Source organism: Cupressus sempervirens, chromosome 9 (genome assembly GCF_028749045.1).
Source record: "Cupressus sempervirens isolate cs-2001-9-10 chromosome 9, ASM2874904v1, whole genome shotgun sequence".
NCBI classification, from domain to species: Eukaryota; Viridiplantae; Streptophyta; class Pinopsida; order Cupressales; family Cupressaceae; genus Cupressus; species Cupressus sempervirens.
Window position 1 is genome coordinate 30247779 of NC_143126.1, and position 21859 is coordinate 30269637.

A 21859-nucleotide genomic window follows, 5' to 3' on the forward strand; every position below is an offset into this window, starting at 1 on the left:
TAATCATAGGATTTTAGCTAAGTTATTTGTCTGCACCTTCTTTGACAAAGCTTTGGAATGGTATTGCTCTTTACCACTTTATTTTATAGATTCTTTTCATAACTTGCTAATTCCTTTACACAATATTTTTAGAATAATATGTGTCCTTTTCTTTGACTGATTTGATTCATTGTAAAGAAGGTTCTAAGGAGAAAGTTACTAATTTTATTGGTAAATTTAAGCATTTTTATGCTCAGATTTCTTATCCTATTCCTAATCTTGATATTCAGCACATGTTTATTGTGAATTTATAAAAAAAATATTAGAGATAAGATTCTCCTTACCAATTTTACTTTTTTTCACAACTTTTTGTATCACTTGATCATTGTAAGAAATGATAAGATATAGCAAGGAACGAAAAACAATACAAGTAAGTTAAGTGAGAAACAATGTTACCATGAACTAAGCAAAATCCAAGAGCATACACCAAGATAGTTCAAAATGGAGACAAAGATTTATAAGGGGAAAGAAAAAAAACCCCTTGTGAGTATTATGAATGAAGGCAAATGCCTAGAGAAGAGAAAGAGAGAGTGGTGGAGCAAAATAACTCAATACAATAACATCAAAGTGATGTGTAGAGAAGAAGGAGAGAGCATCATCTCTTTTAAAGAGATGAGAAAGGAGTTGCATGTGTTTGCATGTGTAACTCCCATTTCTATGAATGCCACATTCATAATAGGTGTGTGCAAAGTGTCACAATCCTCTTAAGGAGGATAAACTAAATTCCTTAATAAAGGAATTATAAAATGGAGTTGTCCTCATGTGTGGAATAGAGGAAAAATAATGACATTTCCTCTACATGTGCACAATAGGACAAACTACAATTAGGGATCCTTGGAATATCCCAATTAAATACATCCAAGGGAAGATTAACCTTTCTAACACTGCCCCTTAATCTTTACTTGGGGAGCTTACATCAAAGGGTTGTAAACCCAAATTTTTACAATGAAATTGAAATCTCTCTTTAGAAAGTGGTTTTGTCAAAATATCAGCCACTTAATGTTCACCTTTACAATAAATGAGAGTAATTTTGTTGTCTTCAACTTGTTCTCGAATGAAGTGATGTTGAAGTGAAATATGTTTGGTTCTTGCATGAAAAATTGGATTCTTTGCCAAGCCAATAGCACTTTGACTGTCACAATGTAGAAGGATAGGTTCTTGTTGAGGTAGACCCAAATCTTCAAGAAGTCTTTTAAACCATAATTCTTCCTTAGCTACATTGGTACAACCTTTGTATTCAACGTCAGTTGAGCAAAGGGAAATAGAGTGTTTTTTTTGTACTTTTCCAAGAAATTGCACCTGGACCAACAAAGAAACAATAGCCTCAAGTGGATTTCCCATCATTGGGATCTCCACCTAGATCGGAATTAGTATAGCCATGTAAAATAAATTCATTCTTGGCATCATAAAATAATCCCATATTAATAGTTCCTTTAATGTACCTTAAGATTCTTTTAGCAACTTTAAAATGAGTTTGTTGAGGTTTAGCCATAAATCTAGAAACTAAACCAACACTATAAGCAATATTAGGTCTAGTAAGAGTTAAACAATTTAAACTTCCTACCAATTACCTATACAAATTTCATCAAACAAAGGAGTATTCGTATCAGCCATTAATTTAGTTCCTAATTCACATGGAATTGAAACATGGTTTGAATCATTCATCTTAATTTTTTCTAAAAGGTCATGAGCATACTTGCTTTGAGAAATAAAGATACCCTTAGGGGTTTGCCAAATTTGCATCCCTAAAAAGTAATGTAAAATACCTAAATCAGTCATCTGAAATTCGTGTTTAAGTTGAAACTTAATATCAGAAATCAAAACATCTAAATTAGAAGTGAGAATTAGATCATCCACATCAACAATAACAATGATAATATCATCTTTAGTAACTTTAATATAAAAATTAGGATCATTCTTACTTCTAGAAAAGCCTTGAGAAATAAAGAATGAATTAATTTTAGAATACCATTCTCTAGGTGATTGTTTAAGACCATAAATAGATTTTTTTAATTTGCAAACTAGATTTTCACTACCTTTCTTAACAAATCTAGGAGGTTGAGCCATACATATTTCTTCATGTAAATCACCATTTAAGAAGGCACTTTTAACATCCATTTGATGAATGGGACAATTCATTTTAGATGCTAAAGCAAGAACTAATTTGATAGTAGGCATTTTATCAACAGGAGCAAAAGTTTCATTATAGTCTAATCCTTCAATTTGTGAAAAACCTCTAGCAACTAATCTAGCCTTAAATTTACTAATTTCATTATTAGCATTCAATTTTTTTTTGTATAACCATTTAAATGAAACTATATTCTTGTCATGAGGTAAATTGACTAAGTCCCAAGTTTGATTAGCAATTAAAGAGTCATATTCCTCTTGCATGGCCTTTTGCCAATGAGGTTGAGAGTTAGCTTGACCAAAAGACTTAAGACCATTAGAATTCATAATAGTAGTCATCAAAGCATAATTAGAATAATTAGTCCTTCTATGTTTGATTCTACCAAATCTAGAAATGTAGTCATCACTTTCATTGATTAAGTTTTGAACCCATTTAGGTTTACATTTAGTTGTAATGGAATCATCACTAGAGGAAGAATCATTATCAATAAAAGTATCATTAGCAGCTACTTGAATATCATTATTAGTAGAAGAAGAAATAATAGGTGGTGCTTGAGTTGTAGGGTTAAGAGGAGGAGTAGGGTTAAGAGAAGGAGGTTGGTCATCCACTAGCACAATTTTAGTGCCACTGAATTCTGCATCATGTGTAGTAGAACCGTCATGAACACCATTTTCTGCAATGCAAACATCTCTAGAAACTTGAACTTTGTTAGTAGTAGAATCATAAACACGATAACCCTTAGTGTTTTCATCATAACCAACAAAAATATAAGAGGAAGACTTAGCATCTAATTTATGTCATTCTGTTAGGAGTATGAACATAAGCAATAGATCCAAAAAATTGCAAATGATGTAAATCAAGTTTCCTACTAGACCAAGCCTCTTCTAGAGAAATATCCTTGAGAGCTTTGGTAAGAGTCCTATTAAGAATATAAGTGGCACAAAACATGGCTACAACCCAAAATTTATAATGCAGATTCTTAGTATGTAACATGCATCTAGCCATTTCTACAATGGTCTGATGCTTTCTTTCTACCACACCATTTTACTGTGGTGTATAAGGAATAGTAAGCTTGTGTTTAATTCCACATGATTTCAAATAAGAATGAAAAACATTATTCACATATTCCTTTCCATTATCAGTTATGAGAATTTTAAGTTTAAAACTAGATTGCCTTTCAACATATAATTGAAATTCAATGAATATATCAATAACTTGATCCTTGCTATGCAAAATATAGATCCAAGTTCATCTAGAAAAATCATCAACAAAGGTAAGTGCATACTGAGAACCGTAGATGGAGTTATTCTCCATGGGGCCCAAAAGGTCACTATGGACAAGGTGCAACTTATGAGTTGCCCGCCATGATTTACCACTTGGAAAAAGCTCCCTATGCATCTTAACACTCATACAACCAGTAAAAGCAATCTTAGAAGGAATAATGTGAGGCAAGCCATTAACCATATTTCTTTTTTACATTGAAGTAATATAATCCGAATTTAAATGGCCAAGTCTTTCATGCCATATATTGAAATCAATGGAAGTATGTAAAGAATATCATGAACTAGCAAATTCATGGAATTTAAATAAGTTGTCATTATCCATTTTAGCATGAGCAATCACTTGTTTAGTTTGACGATCTATCACATAATAGGTATCTTTATAGAATTCAATTTTATAGTTCTGACATAACTTTGAAACATAAAGCAAATTAGTTTTCAGATCAGGTACATACAATACATCATGCAATTTACCATTATGAATAGTGACATCACCTAAACCTTCAACTTTACAACTCTGATTATTAGCTAACTGGATAGGAATGTTAGCAATATCAAGTTGTAGAGAATCAAAAATTTCTTTATGAGAAGTTACATGTTGTGATGCACCACTGTCAACAATCCACTCTAAAGGTCTACAAACATTAAAGCTACAAGTAAAAGCATGATGAGAATTGGAACCAGTAGAGTTACCTTTTTATTGTTTGATTTGTGATTATGGTAACTATTGTTCATAGGTTTTTTATCATTTTGTTTTTTAAAATAGTTATTGACAACATGACCATCTTTGCCACAATAAGAACAACGAGGTTTGGAATTTGAATGATTTTTTTTTTATTATTATTATGATTGGTATGGTTATTGTTATTATTGTTATGTTTCATATTAGATTTGTTATTAGAATTATTAGAATGATTATTATAGTGTTTGTTATTATTATGATTATTATTATTATTTGAACGAAAATTATTACTATTTGAATTCTGAGACATAAATGCATGTTCAGTTGATTTAAGAGTACCAAATTGAATTAACTTAGCTTCTTCATGTCTTAATAAATTTTGAAAAATATCATAAGTTAACTGAGGAGATAATGTAGGAATAGCAAGCTAAGCATGAACATTAGTTATAAACTATTGAAACTGTCTAGGAAGACACTTTTTAAGAATAATATGAATTAGGCGAATGTCATCTAATTGAACACCTAAAGCAACAAGTTGAATTTTAATAGAATCAAATTTTAACAAAAATTCATCCATGGTCTTAAAATCTGTATACCTGAGATCTTCAAGTTGATCCTGCAATTGTATTTTGTAGGATTCATTTGCACTGTCATACTTGGTTTGCAAAATTGACCACGCGTCATGAGCTTTAGAACAATGTGCAATTAAAACATATAAATCTAGAATAATGGAAATACCAATTAACCCTAAAGATTCTTCATTTTTAAGTTTCCAAGTATCTTTTTCATCTTGGGTAGCCGCTAAACCAGGTTCAATAGAAGGATCAGTGGCTATCTCGAACAAGTGTTTAAAATGAAAAATAAATGAAATGTGTGTTTTCCAGGGATGATAATTAGTATGATTAAGTTTTATTTCTGGAATTAAGGTTGACATTTTTATGGAAAAAAAAAGTCCCCCTTATAGAAATATGAATTAAAAAATTAACTATAATGAATTAAAAAACTTGCTGAGGAAACAATGATTAAGTTTCTGAAAAAATGATACAACCCTACAAAGAAACATTAGAATAATGGTTAATAATTATTAATCTGAAACAGAATGATAGAACCTTGCAAGCAGATGTTAGAAATAATTATTAATTTGTAAGAAAAGAATAATGCAGAGGCGTTTGAAAGATTTTTTTAAAAAAATCTAAGTAGTTATGATTAGGATTCCTAATGATACAGAATGATTAAATTTTTTTTATAAGAGGTCAAATGATGAAGTTATAAATTGATTTGATAACTCTATAATGAGACCACTTAATAAATTATAAATAAATTCCTTAATGAAGAAATTAAAAAAAAACCTTTAGAATTTATTGTAACTAAAGTTTAAGCAAAAAAAAATGGTGCTTATAAATAATCAACAAATATAAAAATGTTTAATGAAATTTTTTTATTAATAAACCAAAAGAAATAATAAAATAATGTGAAAAGGCTATATAAAAGCTTGATAAATAAAAGGCTATTCAAAAGTGATTAAAAAAAATGACAAAAGCATGACAAAAGTTATTAAATAAAGACTATTAAAAAAGGAAACGATTATAAAACTAAACTAGTTAAAAGCTATACAAAGCTATTAAAAGGCTATGTAAAAGCTTATTAAAACAATGAGAAGCCCAAATGAGTGAAAACAATTTGAAAGAGGGAAAGATTATAAAAATAGAAAGAAAAGAATAAAAAAAATGTATACACAGGTTCAAAAAGAAAACCGTCGCTGGTTCAGAATGGATGATGCACGAGCACCTCCCTAAAATCTTCCACTGTAAAGAGTGCACGAGTAGGTCCCAAGCAGTGACGGAAGGGAAAATTGAGGAAAGAGGCACGACAGGGGTGGAATGAAATTGGGGCACATCAAACTTGTAAATTGACAGTCCGCAGTTTGATTCTCCATGAGATGGAAGATAGAGTAAATATGCATCGCTGCAGGCTCAAGAGCATTGTGCTACTTTGGCTTTGAGGATTCTGAGCACTCACTTCTAAAACCCTCATGGCTCCAGAAGGTCATGAGGTCAAATTTGAGCTTAGAAGTGATCAATCAAAGTGACAGTGCTCTCAGTGAGAGGCTTGAAGCGCTCAAAAATATTGAATGAACTTGAATTTTTTCACTCTTCTTGAATGAATGCGCAACGGAATTTGAATAATGGAAAGCCAAATGGGAAAAGGAAAGATCTAGATAAAAAAAAAGGAAATATGTCCAAAAAAAATAGGGAGAGATGTTGCATGAATTAGCAAATCTTTAAAAAATAGGGTAAGTTTCCAATTTGAGAATCACAGATGCAAAAAGAGAATTATTTAAATTAAGTATTTAATAAATCTCATAAGATTATAGAGAAGAATATATATATATATAATTTCAAAAAAGAAAAATCTGATATGGAAAGTAAAGATTCTATATATATATATATAATTTTTTATTTTTAAAAATTAAAATCTCATATATAAGAAAATTTAAATTTTAAAATAGAAATATAGGAAATGTTTTAAATAAATAAATAGAGATTATAACTTTTAAATTTTAAATAAATAAATAGGAAATGTTTTAAATATATATATTTTTTAAAAACATAGGTTTAAACTAATCTATTCTATATTCTAAGGTTTTTAAATTTCACACTTAGAATTATGATTTTCTTCAATAATATTAAGGAGAACCCTTTAGCAGCAAGCCTTCCAAAGAGGGTTAGTAAAAAAAATTCCAAATAAAACCTGCACATATAAGACGTTAGAATTGTTGGAAATAATCAAGACTAGCTAAGTTACTAAGAGGGGAGGGGTGAATCAGTAACTTTAAAAACTTTAAATCAATTCAGCACTGAGAGCATTAACCATTTATTTATTTAATTTACTATATGCATGGAAAGATAAACATTTGTAACACATGAACACAATGATTTGGTGACCCAGAAACCTTCCAATTAGAAAATAAAACTCGGGTGGGGATGAAGCCCATTAAACTTCAATAGTGCAGCATAAACTTTGCATGTTAAGGCTTACAATGATCATTTCTAGTGATCTGCCCTATTAGGAGCAATTAGGACTACTAGATCCACCTTGTTAGAGGATTTACAAACATATAGTAAAGTATGCACTCTGTTAGAAGATTTACAAAAAGACTGTTAAGTCTACCTTGTTAAAAGATTTATAAACTGATTCACCTATTAGGATGAAGTAGTGGATCTGCTTACAAATATTTTTTGATAAGATCCCTTTTTACACTGATCACCTGATGTGATAGATATAAATTTTTTGCTCCTATGTTGACCTTGCTGTATTCCTTTTACTCTACTACTGATTTGCTTTCACTATTCTCAAAATATAGGAATACCTTCTTCACATGTGAACACCACTCTCTTTTTTTCATTTTCATATCCATCCATACTGCAAATGATATCATACATTACATATATACCATTCCAATATTTACAATTGCAAGGTCGGCCAAAACTAAGTGAACAAAATATTATAGAGTCAGCCAGATAGTAGAAAACTCAAGTTCCTCAAGTTGATTTGGTAACCTTCTGATACACAACATCCACTACGTCACTCGACATCATCATGCACTCGGTAGGAGTAGAGGCTTGGTTCATACTAGCCGCACAACATTTCTTGGAACTCGATAACCATTGGTGACTCGGTAGATATAGTGTCACTCGGTAGAAACTAACTTCTTCATTTACCTTGCTTTACTCGATAAACACTGAGTCCTTCGTTTACCTTCTTCACTAGGTAAAAATTGAGTCCTTCATTTACCTTTTTCACTTGATAAAAACTGAGTCCTTCATTTACCTTTTTCACTTGGTAAACACTGCTGAACTTCTCATTCACTCGGTATCCTCTAGAATGCTCGGTGAGAATTGTTTACTTGCTGAACTTACAAGGTAACCACTGAATGCTTAGTATACACTGTAGACTAAGTGATGAGCTAGATAAGAATTCAAAATTGAATAAGTGTTTGCACTAATGACAAATATATCATAATTCCAACAAGAATGAGCTAAAAAACCACAACACAAACTTCTTCTCTCAATATTGTCTCCAAATAAAGTGTGCTCCAATGAATGGCAACCTTCAACACAAATGCTTAAAAAGAGGATTAGTAACCAAGCTCTGATACCATGTAAGAAATGATAAGATAGAGCAAAGAATGAAAAACAATCCAAATAAGTTAAGTGAGAAACAATGTTACCATGAGATAATCAAAATCCAAGAGCATACACCAAGATAGTTCAACAATGGAGACAAGGATTTATAAGGGGAAAGCAAAGAAAACCCCTTGTGAGTATTATGAATGAAGGAAAATGCCTAGAGAAGAGAAAGAGAGAGTAGTGGAGAAAAATAGATCAATACAATAACATCAAAGTGATGTATAGAGAAGAAGGGGAGAGGAGCATCTCTTTTAAAGATATGAGAAAGGAGTTGCATGTGTTCACATGTGTAACTCTCATTTCTATGAATGCCACATTCATAATAGGTGTGTGCAAAGTGTCACAATCCTCTTAAGGAGGATAACCTAAATTCCTTAATAAAGGAATTATAAAAATGAGTTGTCCTCACATGTGGAATAGAGGACAAATAATGACATGTCCTCCATATGTGTACAATAGGAAAAACTACATTTAGGGATCCTTGGAATATTCCAATTAAATACATCCAAGAGAAGATTAACCTTTCTAACAATCATTATCAATTATGAGTGTTTTAGTTTCAAAGCACCAGTCTAATATATCTTTTACCTATTGCTAAGAGTGATGTGACACCTAATCATAACAAATTTTAGAAAACTAACAACTACATCAAGATTAACAAAGGCATGAATATAGTTGATGATCAAGTAACTGCTACATCTCAAGGTGTTGTTACTTCTTCCACTATTTTTTAGATGAATCATAAGTTTAATCACCTTTGAGTCCTAACATTATACTATTATTCTACATAATTCACTCTTTTCTAGTCTAGCATTTTTTATTGATGCCAAAATTATAGAGTGTTGAATGCATTACCCATTAAGAAGTTGTAACTCATGGTTTTTCTAAAATGTAAGTGATTTTTAATTTATTTTTAATGTGGTTATTTTTTACTATCCACTGGGAGTGGGTAGTAGACACCCTTTAGATGGTTCATATGCTTAGATAGGTTTGCAAATTTTGTTGGGTGGTATCGTAGACTATAGTAGGTATACCCTTTTTATGAAAACCAATTATATTATTATTATATGTCATTTAAGTAGTCAATTGTCATAGTCTTTTGTTCAACAAGTTGATATATATTTTTTAACCTTTATTGGTTTGCAATGTCAAACAAGAGGGGTTCTGATGGTATCCCTGCAAGCCAAAAGAGGCCACCGAAACATAGAACCTTATCAACATACTTTGTTGGTGGAAATGTTGGAAACTTATAGAATTCACAACGTACATTTCTAGTGAAAAGTGAAATAGGATATTTATTACAAGTTGGAGATTGTTTTGAAGAAGCTCAATTTGGTGAACTTGATATCTCAATGGAAGATGAACTTGAAGATGATTTGAGGAAGTTCCCTTGAGTATGGAGTAATAAAATGATATTATAAACTTCAGTAAGAAAAGTAAAAGTGATGCCAAAAATGATGTTATAGACTTGGGTGAGTAAACCAAAAGTGATGCTATAAATGATGTTCATACACAGAAGGGGGAAAAAAATTTAGAATAAAAAAAGATCAATCTCATTGGGATCTATCCAAAATGATTTTTCAATTAGAATGGGTGGAAAATTTCTAGTTCAATGAACTAGTGCACAATCTAATTGATTGTGAGCATCCTATAGAATGCATAATGTAAGATTTGCATAGAGGTATCAAAGAAGGAAAAGAGGTTGCAACTTATACTTGATATTATATAAAAGCATATAGGTAAAGTTTATCAAATGGAAACTATATATGGAGTTGAAAATCCATGCTAACTTGGGAAATGAAGGACACCTATATTCATATTAGGAATGCTAAATTGTATGAGTTACATGAGAAATTATAGGAGAAGCATTATGTAGTAAAAGGTTCTATTGAAGATTTCCTTGGGAAGCAATGGAAGTGGAAAATTGTTGGAAATTTGACTGAAAAGATCATTGTAAGAAGAAGATTGATTACAAACAAGGAGATTGTTGATAAAGAAGGTTTTCAATCATTGTTTTGTCATTGATGTCAAACCTACTATTTGCTAGAATGACAATTGCTTATAAGATCCAAGTGCTATCACTTAGTTGATTGATGAAGAGGATTTAATCAACAAGATGTAACAAAAGCACCTAAGGGAAAGGTTGAGTTATGATTTTGTAATGAAGTTCAAGGATCAATTAAGACAATGGTAAAATGATGTATTGATAATATACTTGAAGATACAAAGGTTGATCACACTTAGAAACATTGGAAGAATAAGTTGCAACAAGGTTGACTGTAAAGATTAACTAAGTTCTTTAGTAAGTGCCAAGGAAGCTAGTTCAAGCCTAGCAAATTTTTAGTTGGATCCAAGCAAATGAAAAATCTAGTGTGTGCTAAGTGATATAGAAGAAGATGAGTGTGTTTAGGTGATGAACAAAGTTACAAGTGTCGAGCATCAGTAAAACTTAGTTGATGCCAAGTAACACAGTATGTGTTGAGCGCTAGAATTTTAATAGTGCTGAGCTATTGCATTATTGGAGAAGTGAAAGATTCACCAGATCTGAGTTGACAAAGTTGTTACCTTGAATTTTTTGAACGAGTTGGAGGATAAGGATGATGAGCTAGAGACACATAATTTTATGTAAATCATTTTTAGGTGAATTCAATAGGATTCTTCATGATGTTTCTAGAAGGAACAAGATGTGGGTTAGATTCATTGAATCCTACCTAATCCATTTGAACTAAAATTAAAAAGGGAAGAATTGAGTGGGAAAAGTAATTCTAGACTTCTATTTAAGGAGTCATAGACCAAGAAGCAAGAATTTTTGGTGTGCCAAATTGTGAAGTGGTTGAAGGTGTGTCAAGGGGAAGACATCTAGGAGAAGGAAGAATAAGCATAGAGAATCTACTTCAATAAGTGGTCATATAGGATTACACTAGTACATCAAGCATGAAGACTTAAGGAGAAAAAGCTTGAAAGGAGGACAAGTTGTTAGAGCTGCAAAGACTGAAAGCCAGACAATGTTGTGAACTAAATTGTGATCTAAAATCTGCAAGATAAGTTGTGAGTTGTATTAGGTCAAAAGCCCTTGTTGTTACTATCTAACAATTGTATTAGTGAGGGTAAAATCCTATGAACTTAGACTAGTTTAATATCCATTTGTAAATCCTTTAGTAGGGTGGCATTCAAAGTGAATGTTCTAAAGTCCTCTAACCAGGCCCACTTCTAACAAGGTGGATAAATCTTTTAACTAGGTCACATTTAACAGTGTGTTGTAGCCTTTAATAGGGCAGGCCTTTCATAGGGCATCACTTCAAAAGATTGAGAATTGCGTAGCATGTTACTGGTGGTTTTTTCCAAATTGGGTTTCCATGTAAATCACTGTGTTATGTGTTGATTTTTTATTATGCTTGCATGTTGATTTACAGTAACTTGCTAAGTAGGAAAGTTTAAGCTTGGATGAATGAATAGTTTTAATAGGCTCATCTTACTTGATGAAAAAGTTTTAATTGGACATTTGGACCTTGAATAACTGATTCACCACCCCTCTTAGTTATTCTAAAGCATTTATGACAATTGGTATCAGATCCATTTACTGATTTAGTTTAAAGGTACTAGAAGTAGGAAGATCAAGATGTCCAAGAGAGAAGTTTCCAAGCTCAATAGAGATAACTTTGTTGCATGGAAAAGACTAATGAAATTACACCTTGGACCAATAGGTGATTATGCAAAAACCTCAATTAGAGTGGAACATGTAGACCTAACTAGACCTCTTACTGTAGATGATTTGAATGAAAGGAAGGAACACAATCAGACAATGTTAGAGATTGCCTCTACACTCAACTATGCTAAGTTTAATGATGTAATGACTTGCCCGGAGATCCTTGGAAACAAGGATTCAAATCAAGCCAAGATATTTTTTTTTACAAGTATGAATGCACATGACAACATCATACAGGGATCACAAAGATCACAGTGAAAGACTTCAACACAATTTTGGCAACAAACGAATCTCCAAATGCCACTACTAAACTGACACACCCAAACAAACGCCAATAACCACCACAACAAGATGAGGGAACAAGACATGACCAATCATCAACAAAACACCAAGCTGAGGTCAAATGCAGAATCCTAAAATTTGGCTAAGTTTGAAATCCTAAAGCCCTAGAAATTGGCTAAGTCTTGATTTTTGAAGCCCTGAAATTTCCTAGAATCTTTAACTTGTCTCTAAGAGGTCTAAAGCATATCTCAAAAGATTCATCACATTTATTAAAATATATCTTAAGTATAAGGAATTAAATATACATCAACTTATACTTAAACGATATATTTTAAACCCCAAGAGACAACAACAGAACATGAAAAATTGCATTGAACGAAAACCACTAGAATACAAAATGCAACAACATAGGGTCAAAGAATGCCCAAAAGGGTATCTAGAACAACTCACAAAAAGATCGGATCATGAAGAAAAGTGCCTGCTGATGGCATGCACAGGTTTTTCACAAAAATCATGCGACACTTTTTACTAAGGGAGGGCGACACTTCTCCTTAAGGCGTGCGACACTCTTCCAATGTCGTACGACATTTATCAAGAAGGCATGCAACACTTTTCAGCATCGTACAACATTTCTAAAGAAGGAATGTGACACTCTTCTAGTGTCGTATGACATTTCTCAAGAAGGCGTGTGATATTTTACAGTGTTGTACGACATAGTTTGCATGGGCGTGTGATACTTTTTAAAGTGTCGCACCATGCTGAACAAATGTTGCCCATAGAAAAAAAAGACACTTCCAGAACTCAAAAATGGGAAAAATAGACCAAAGAACCTCCACACCAGGGAGTACCGGCACCACAACTCGAGGCATGAACACTCGAGTGAAAGAAAAAAATAGAACGAAGAGCATCAAACCATCTAAACTATAGCAGCAAAGAGCATATTGAAATAAACATCGAAGAGAACAAAAGCAACATTGCAATGAACTAAACAAACAAACTAAGTACGCGGATCCTCCCAACTATCAATAGCATCATAAGACCATCGTGGATCCTAGCCATCCACCGCACATAACATTCCAAGCCACCGACTAGATCGTCGATACTGTCGTAATAGGGACATCACTACTAAAAACATGCACAATATTAGCATAAGGAAATATAGCATGCTAGTGATAACACATAAGATAATCCTACAGTAGGTAACATCACCTATCACATGCTACACAGCAGTAAGCAACAGATATACTACTAAAATAATTAACATCATCTAATCATATGCTAAACATCATAATATGGGAATGCATCAAATAAACTAACATCATCTAAACATGAAATACAAGCATCCCAATGAAAGCATAAATCACAAGAAAGCATACTTTGAAACCTGAAGTACCAAGTGAAAACATCCAGCAACGGTTGCACTAGGACAAGACTATCTCTATACATTGGTCCCTAGCAGTGGTGAAGGTAGCTACACCTCCCAACCACGTAGCACCTGTAGGTCCACACCCATCGTGCTGATGGAGATAATGATCCAACTGAAAACACACATAAAATACAACATCTATGGCTAACACTCACGCCAGACAATATGATGGCTGCAACCAAGAACCTAAGACAACGCAAGGAGTACAGGTCCTGGTTAGACACTCAATAGGCTACTATGTAGGGACTAGCATCATGGAGAGTTGCTTGGCATGGAAAAGCCCAAGCTTGGATTGTGCGTTTCAACTCCTCAATAGAGGGCTCCATACACACATTTTATAATCTTAAGTTTTATTACCAGTCACACATTTTCTTTAATTATCACTTATTTAAAACTTCCTATCCTCCGCCAACCCTATTGGACTAAGGTCACTAGGTTACGAGATAGAAGCCCCCTCCATATGCTAACCTACCCTACCCATGCTTATCCTACAACAAGTGCCCGTGGGCATGCATACTCCCATCCCAACCTCAATGATCATAACTTTTGGCAAATCCACAGAAGATCAGGCCTCGCAAGTCACCGAACAAATGTACGCGCACGTACTCGTGTGTGGCGCACCACCATCATGAAGATCATAACACAAGGATAGGAATGAGAACACAATGCAAAATAAACACCCAACTGAAAGCAACTCAAGAGGATAGATTCTACATGAATCCCAAAGCCAATAAAACCATACATCATGAAATCACTCAACTGGCCTCAATCTGAGAGTATGGATTCTACATGAATCCCAATTATGCAACAAGACCAAAAGTCATGAACTTACTCAATTGGCCTCAATCTGAGAGTATGGATTCTACACAAATCCTAGTGCTCATGAAACAAAAGCAAAGGTCCAACATAAACCATAACTGGTATAAAATCACTCAATCGAACACAACGTCAAGAGTACAGATGCAACATGCATCCCAATGCAACATAAAAGTGCAAAAGTGGTCTGATTGATATCCAAATGGATCATCAAGGTCCACGACCTACATTGTGCCAAGAAAATTCGAGAAAATAGGGTGGCACACAAAACGAGGTAAAAACTCCAAATTTAGAAAAACTTCAAAATTAAAACTCATTTGGCCTTTGGGTTCAAAAACTCCAAAAATCCAAAAATAAATGAAATCGAACAACATATGCAAAAATGGCCAGCATAATGACATAAAATCCCAAACCCTCATTACAAGAAACAAGAAAATGTTCATACCTGCCCAACTAGGTAGAACTAACATACAAAAATGGAGGAGAACACTAGTTCTTAGCCTCCAACCAAACGGCTACTAAAAATAGAAGCAGAAACAGAGCGGAAACAATAAAACAAGAAAGCCCTACCTCACAGCCAAAAGGGAAAAATGAGAATTTGAACCATAAAATAAATATCCCATAGAAGTAGCTAAAAATAGCAGCAATCTAAGGTTTCCCTAAGCTGGATCCAATGAGCTCAACCTCGTGACAATCCCACACTCGTAGCTCCCACAACAAATAAAACAATAAATTGTCATAAAGTAGATTTTGGGTTTTACTTTCCAACTTTCCAATTTGAAAGTGAGAAGTGAGGAATTAAATTCTTTTTTGGATACTTATTCACTTTTTGGGTGAATAATTGATTAGGGCATTTAACCAACCAATCTAGTGAAACCCTAAATTGACCCAAACAAAAACAAGTTATTCCTATAAATAGGAATTCATCTATGGCAAAGCTACCAAAATTTAAAATAAATCAATTAAAAGGCTTGAAAACCCAAAAAAATAGAAATATCCTTAATGACTTTTGTGACAATGCAAACCTTTAAATGCATAGACATGCTCACTGGTCTAATCACATAATGCAAATGAGTTCGGATTTAATCATCACCGAAAGGTTTAAATTAAACATTTAATTAAGGATACGTTGACCGTACAAGGACAACATTGGTAAAATATGAAAGGCTGAATCACTAACTCCATGTGCCACTGCTAGGGATATAAATCCTGCACACTAAACAAAATGATCAAGTGCAATTGCATACAATAACATAGCTGAAGCAATAGATGCATTAAATCACCTAATTTAACCATTTATTTAATTATATGAAAATAATCTATTTACATCACTCACATTCGCATAATGCATAACAACGCAGGAATGAAGTAAACAATCATAGCATTAAATCCATCACATAACATAATCAAAGGTATGTCCAAATACCAGATAACTAGATATCATCATAAAACACACTGTCATCTCAAAATGGCATCATCATGCAATATGATTAACTGAACAACATAGTAGTCTAATATCTATGATACTGAAATCAAAGAGTAACATCTGACCCTCAGGTCATCTCAAATGTAAAACATCACATAAGAATAGATATCTCTTAGATCAAAATAAAACAAGGTAAATGTCTACAACACATAACCAAATAATCCAACAAGAAAAATCCATTCTAATTACTTAAGCATTTAATAAGGCACTTAAAACACATAAGCGAACATGCTAAAAAATATGACTAACCACTACTATAGGAACCTAGTCCCGTGTAGCATGGTAATAGTACACAGTGCAATCTCTACACACATCTCAGGGTAATCATGGAACAACCTCATGATACCACATTGATCTTGGTAACCACTGGCACAAACCTCAATGAACCAAAAATCACATCATAATCTCAAAGATTAGTCAAAAGCATAATCAAAGCAACTAATATAGAAACATAAACTCAAACACCTCAATGGTGTAGACCACTCAGGGTCACAATCATGATCCCATCACAACAAAAGATCAGCGAGGTTGCATCCATCAAGATGACTTACAAAAGTCAAATGGGAGAGGCACTACAAATGACATCAAAGGATGTGATTCTACATTCAATATGTGGAAAGCCTGGTCAAATATCTATGGAGGAGATCTAAATGTTCAAAGAACAAAAAGAGAAATCCTCAGAGGAAATTTTGATGACATGAAAATGGAGGAAGGTGAGAATGCTGCTCAATATGCCTCTAGAATGAAAGAAGTGGTAAGTGCAATAAGGAGTTTGGGTAGTGAGTTAGAAGATTATACTATTAATAGTAAATACTTAAGAACCCTGCTCCCTATCTATGCTATTAGAGTTTCAGCCATCCAAGAATGAAGGTGTATCCCAGGAAGTTAGCTAACTTTTAAAGGAATAGTAGGAAGACTTACTACATTTGAATTGTCCAACTTTGATAACTATAAACCTAAGAATCCTGAATCTACTTTCAAAGCCAAGATATCATTGAAAGATACTGAGGAGGTGAAATCAAAGAAGAAGAGTAGAAAAGGAACACATGCATTCAATGACAAAAACACAAATAAAGAAGATGTGGAACAATTGGAAGCACTACTAGCTAGGAGATTCCACAAAGGCAAAGGTAAATTCAAAGGTAAGCTACCTATCATTAATTTTAATTGCAATGAAGTAGGTCATATTTCTAAAAGTTGTACACAAAAGAAGAACTACAAAGAAGGAAACAAGTACAAGAACAAAAGAGAAGATAATAGTAGAGATTACAAAGACAAAGGCACAAGATGCTACATTGTTGAAAAATATTCTGATGAGAATGATGATGAGCAAGTCTATGTAGCCACGAAGGATGAATCAGATGAAGATGAGGCAATAACACTGGTAACCTATGTGAACAAGAATGACAAGTAGATCATAGACAATGGATGTTCACATCACATGACAGGAGACAAAAGCAAGTTTATTACCTTTACTCAATATAATGGAAATACTGTTAGATTTGGAAATGATGCTCCATGTCAAATCAAAGGAAAGGGTTCTATCTATTAGAAATATTTTTAGAATAAATAAGATGGGAGGTGAATCAGTTATTCAAGGTCCAAATTTCCTATTCAATCTTTTCACTAAGTATAGTCAGCCCATTCAATCAATCATTCATCCAAGCTTTAACTTTTCTAATCAACAAGTTACTGTAAATCAACATGCAAGCATAACACATAAGAAATCAACATATAATATAGTGATTTATGTGAAAAATCAATTTAGAAAAAACCACTAGTAACATGCTACTCAATTCTCACTCTTCTAAAGTGATGCCCTATGAAATGCCTACCCTGTTAAAGGCTTACAACACACTATCAAATGTGACCTTGTTAGAGGATTTAACCACCCTATTAGAAGTGGGCCTGGTTAAAGGAATTTTGAACATTAACTTGGAATTCCACCCTATTAAAGGATTTAAAAATGGCTAGTATGGCAACGTAATTTGATAGCATTTTCAGATCTAATACAATTGCTAGAGAGTATTAGAAAATCTTGACCTGACTACAATATACAACTTATCTTGTAGATCTCAGATCACTTCTTAGCTCATACCCTACCTGGCCTTCAATCATTGCAACTCTGATAGCTTTTCCTCCTTTCAAGCTTAGTATAATCATCTCTTCATGATCACTTGTAAAAGCAGAGCCTCTATGCTCATCTTTCTCCTAGATGCCACTTCCTTGACACCCTTCTATCCACTTCATAGTTTTGGCACTTTAGTAGCAACAATATCAATAGCTCTCTACTTCTTGGTCTATGGCTCCTTAAATATAAGTCTTGGAGTTCCTTTTCTCACTTGATTCTTCCATTCTTTAATTTCAATTTGCATGGATTAGGTAGGATTCATTGTAGCTAATCCATATTCTATTTCCTCTAGAAACTTTTTGAATAATCCTCTTGAATTTGCCCAAAAATGGTTTACATAGAATTCTATGCCACCAGTTCATCATCCTTATCTTCCAACTCATTCACAAAATTCAAGGTAACCACTTTGTCAGCTTAGATTTGGTGAATCTTTGTCATTTGAAATAATGCAATAGCTCGACACTATTTAATTACTGGTGCTCGATACATACTGCATTACTCGACATCAACTATGTTTTTCTTGATGCTTAGCACCTGAAGATCACTTGGCACCAACTAAGATTTTCTAATGCTTAGCACCTAATCTTCACTCAACATTTGAAGATCACTCATCTCCAACTGAGAATTTTCTCAGCTTCAACTAACTTTCTTAACACACTCTAATGATCTTAGTTTAAGCTTTACATTCCACTTTATTTAACTTATTCCTCCAATGTTTCTAAGTGTGACCACTCTTTGTATCTTTGAGTATGTTATCAATACATCATTTCATCATTGTCTTAACTAATCCTTGTACTTCATTACAACATCATAACTCAACCTTTCACTTAGGTACTCTTGTTACATCTTGTTGATCAAATTCTCTTCATCAATCAACTAAGTGATAGTACTTGGATCTTATAAGAAAATTTCATTCCTAGTAAAAATAGGTTTGACATCAATGAAAAAAAAATGATTGAAAACAAAAATCTTCCTAATTTTTAGTAATCTCCCTCTTTAATCTTCATCAATGAGCTTTTCAATCAGATTTCCAATAATTTCCCTCTTTGGCATTGATGGAAAACCAAATTGATCAACCATCAGACTAAACTATTTGACCAAATGCTAACTAGGTTAGAATAGTAAGTCAAATGCCAAAAAGTTAAATTGTATCTTCACATCTCTTTCTACTATTCTGATTGCTCCATTTTAGCTTCTCACTCTTTGTTGTTGCCTCCTTGTTCTTTGTCTTTCTCCCTCTGTATTGCCCATCTTCTGTTGTTCTGATAAACTTTTGATTACTTCAGTCAACTTCTCCCTCTATCTTCTTTTGATCAGTATTATCATATTTTCTCTTGTTGATCAATTGTCTACTTCTCCCTCTTTAACAACAATGCCAAAGACATATTAGCATCTTAATATGCAAGTGTAGCTCTTGCAGGTCCATTCAATTTCTCCCTCTATCACCCTACTTGTGACTGATTTGGAACTTCAAAACTTTTACTACTTTTAGGCATGAATCCTAAAGTAAACATCCCCTACATCAATGTGTAAAATATTCTATAATTAGCTTATTTGATGCAAGGTAGTCTTTCTTTTGCTTCAAGTAGCCTTAGCTAGGGGTATCAACCCTAACTTACCTCTATGATATTCAAAAGCATCTTTGGGAGTGCTTTCTTGAAGATATTAGCAATTTGTTCCTTTGAGCTAACATATTCCATCTTCACTTGTTTGTCTTCCACCAACTCTCTTGCATAGTGATACGTGGTTGCAATATGCTTGATTTTGGGATATATTATAGGGTTCTTTGGTATGTTGATAGCACTTGTATTATCATAATAAAGTATCATAGGCTTAGTTACTTCTTCCTTCATACCGTGCAATAAATGTTTGATCCATACAATATTGGTGTAATTTGTAGTAGCTACAACATATTTAGCTTCAGCAGTGGACTGTGAGGTGTAGCTTTGCTTTTTTCTGGTCCATGTAATCAACCTTTTTCCAAAAAAAAGTGCTCCTCCATTGGTGCTTTTTCTATCATCAATGTTACCTCCCCAATCTGCATCAATGTAGGCTCTTAGTTCAAACTTTTCACTCGTCTTGTAGTACAAACTAAAGTCATTAGTTCTTTTTAGGCATCTCAATATTCTCTTTACTACCATTAAGTGATTTTCTCTTGGATTTGCAGAAAATCTTGCCACTATTCCAACAACTAATGCAATATCTAGTCTACTATGTACAACATATTGTAGCTTTCCAATCATTGATCTATACAATGTCTAATTTACTTCAGAAGACTCATCATTCTTGGATAGCTTATGGCCTGTTTCCATTGGTGTGATAGCTAGTTTTGACTCTTCCAACCCAAATTTTTTGAGTATCTCTTTGATGTATTTTGATTGGGTCATAAATATGCCATGCTTGAATTGATGTACTTGCAATCTGACAAAGAATTTTATTTCTCCAAACATTGACATCTCAAATTCAGGTTTCATTTGATCAAAAAAATCTTTAGAACATATTTTTCTCCAAATATTATATCATCAACAAAGATTTTTGATATCAAAATGTCGTTACCTTCTTTAGCTTTGATATACAAGTTGCTATTGTCATCTATTCTCTCAAATCCTATCCTCACAAGATATTAGTCTCTCATGCCATGCTCTAGGTGCTTGTTGTAATCCATAAAGTGCCTTATGTAGTTTGTAGACCATGTCCTTGTTCTTCTCTTCTAAAAATCCCTTAGGTTGTTCTATGTAGAATTCCTCTTCTAGTATACTATTAAGAAAAGAAGACTTCACATCCATTTGGTAGACTTTGAAACCTTTGTATGTAGCATATGCAAGTAGTGTTCTTACTCCTTCCATTCTTGCAATAGGGAAAATGTTTATCCATAATGTAGTCCTTCTTCTTGTGCATAGCCTTTGCAAACTAGCCTAGCTTTGTTTCTTGTTATCTAACCATTCTCATGAAGCTTGTTTCTAAACACCCATTTGGTACCAATCACATTCTTATCACTTGGTCTTAGAACTAGAGACTATGTTTTTTCTTCTCAATTTGATATATCTCCTATTCCATGGCTTTATACTAGTCATCATCTTGTAATGCATCTTTCACTATTTTAGGTTCAACCTTTCTTAGAAAACATGATTCATTCTTGAGTCTATTCCTTGTCATTGGTCTGGCATCCTTGTCACCAATGATTTGATTTGCAGGGTGATGTCTTCTCACATACTTGGCTAATCTTGGTTCTGTCCTTCTTTCCATGTTTAACCCTTTAGCTTCAAAGTCATTTTATTCTTCCTCATCTAGTACTTTATCATTCCTCTCATGTATACTATTTTAGAAACTAGAATGTGCATTTTCTACATTCTACAACTTTGCTTCTAAATGCGGCTTGGCATTCTTAGGCTAAGACTTGGTAGATACTAAAATTTTTTGCTAATTCCCAACTTGATTCGTAGCATTGACTTCAATAGTCATTCATTCATAGAAATATACAAAGGATCTATAATTCTCTATTTGGTTTGACTCATCAACCTAAACTTTTGCATGCTCATCAAAACTTACATTTACACTCTCCACAATTTTGTTAGTGTTAGTGTTTAAACACTTATATGCTTTGCTTCTAGTGGAGTATCCAAGAAATATGCCTTCATCACTTTTAGCATCAAACTTTCCATTTCTAGAATTTTTTAGAATATAGCATTTACA